Raw genomic sequence first — 2340 nt, 5'->3', positions numbered from 1 at the left:
GTTGTTTGTTCGGCGCTGTCTTCGGCTGTAAAGCGCTTACCTGCTCCAGGCGGCATCTCCGGCGGCTGCACCTCCCGTTCTCCGCGGTGGTGGTGGCGGTGGCAGGATCATCATCTCACATCTTCCTCGGCGGCGGCTCCATGTCCCGTCCTCCTCTGCGCGGCGCTGCCTCACGCTCCTGTGACCTCTGCACAGTGAGCGCACGGCAGCACATCGGGGCGGGGAGCTGATTACAGCTCCTCTGACCCCGGAAGTGTCGGCACGCTCAGTTTCATTTATATTCGCGTGTTATAGACGCGACTATAAATGACTGCGGCGCCCCCTCCCTCCTCCAAAAAGGCGCCGGATTTAATAAAGAGTTTGGAGGAGGGAGGAAGATTTAAAAAAAATATATTTTTTTTGAAGTTTTGGTTTGGGCGCCGCCCCCCTGGAAGGCGCCGCCCCAGGCACGTGCCTAATGGCAAATACGGCCCTGGGTGTAGGGGCAGCAAACAGGATTAGTGGACTCCCCTTACCCTTTAGTGAGAGGGGCTTAACTAACCACCCACCATGAGGCGGACGCCAGGTACCACTGGCAGGGCAGTGACTGGGACTGTGGCAGCTGACCACCAGGACACGAGACAGACTCCGGTACAGGCGTGTGACTGAGGCAGGCTGGACAGGCGGGTACGGACAGGAATGGTGGACATGGCAGGGTAGAAAGGTATGGGAAGACAGGTGCTAGAGACAGACACAGGGATAACGAGATAGGAGCTCAGGACCTGACAACTACCTAGGTACAGTGCCTACAAGTAGTATTCAACCCCCTGCAGATTTAGCAGGTTTGATAAGATGCAAATAAGTTAGAGCCTGCAAACTTCAAACAAGAGCAGGATTTATTAACAGATGCATAAATCTTACAAACCAACAAGTTATGTTGCTCAGTTAAATTTTAATACATTTTCAACATAAAAGTGTGGGTCAATTATTATTCAACCCCTAGGTTTAATATTTTGTGGAATAACCCTTGTTTGCAATTACAGCTAATAATCGTCTTTTATAAGACCTGATCAGGCCGGCACAGGTCTCTGGAGTTATCTTGGCCCACTCCTCCATGCAGATCTTCTCCAAGTTATCTAGGTTCTTTGGGTGTCTCATGTGGACTTTAATCTTGAGCTCCTTCCACATGTTTTCAATTGGGTTGAGGTCAGGAGACTGACTAGGCCACTGCAACCCCTTGATTTTTTCCCTCTTGAACCAGGCCTTGGTTTTCTTGGCTGTGTGCTTTGGGTCGTTGTCTTGTTGGAAGATGAAATGACGACCCATCTTAAGATCCTTGATGGAGGAGCGGAGGTTCTTGGCCAAAATCTCCAGGTAGGCCGTGCTATCCATCTTCCCATGGATGCGGACCAGATGGCCAGGCCCCTTTGCTGAGAAACAGCCCCACAGCATGATGCTGCCACCACCATGCTTGACTGTAGGGATGGTATTCTTGGGGTCGTATGCAGTGCCATCCAGTCTCCAAACGTCACGTGTGTGGTTGGCACCAAAGATCTCGATCTTGGTCTCATCAGACCAGAGAACCTTGAACCAGTCTGTCTCAGAGTCCTCCAAGTGATCATGAGCAAACTGTAGACGAGCCTTGACATGACGCTTTGAAAGTAAAGGTACCTTACGGGCTCGTCTGGAACGGAGACCATTGCGGTGGAGTACATTACTTATGGTATTGACTGAAACCAATGTCCCCACTGCCATGAGATCTTCCCGGAGCTCCTTCCTTGTTGTCCTTCGGTTAGCCTTGACTCTTCGGACAAGCCTGGCCTCGGCACGGGTGGAAACTTTCAAATGCTGTCCAGGCCGTGGAAGGCTAACAGTAGTTCCATAAGCCTTCCACTTCCGGATGATGCTCCCAACAGTGGAGACAGGTAGGCCCAACTCCTTGGAAAGGGTTTTGTACCCCTTGCCAGCCTTGTGACCCTCCACGATCTTGTCTCTGATGGCCTTGGAATGCTCCTTTGTCTTTCCCATGTTGACCAAGTATGAGTGCTGTTCACAAGTTTGGGGAGGGTCTTAATTAGTCAGAAAAGGCTGGAAAAAGAGATAATTAATCCAAACATGTGAAGCTCATTGTTCTTTGTGCCTGAAATACTTCTTAATACTTTAGGGGAACCAAACAGAATTCTGGTGGATTGAGGGGTTGAATAATAAATGACACTCTGAATAAACTTTTCACAATTTAAAAAAAAAAGAAATAACATTCTTTTTTGCTGCAGTGCATTTCACACTTCCAGGCTGATCTACAGTCCAAATGTCACAATGCCAAGTTAATTCCGAATGTGTAAACCTGCTAAATGTGCAGGG

This window comes from Anomaloglossus baeobatrachus, chromosome 11 (assembly GCF_048569485.1).
Source record: "Anomaloglossus baeobatrachus isolate aAnoBae1 chromosome 11, aAnoBae1.hap1, whole genome shotgun sequence".
Lineage (NCBI taxonomy): Eukaryota > Metazoa > Chordata > Amphibia > Anura > Aromobatidae > Anomaloglossus > Anomaloglossus baeobatrachus.
This window is presented reverse-complemented; position numbering follows the sequence as displayed.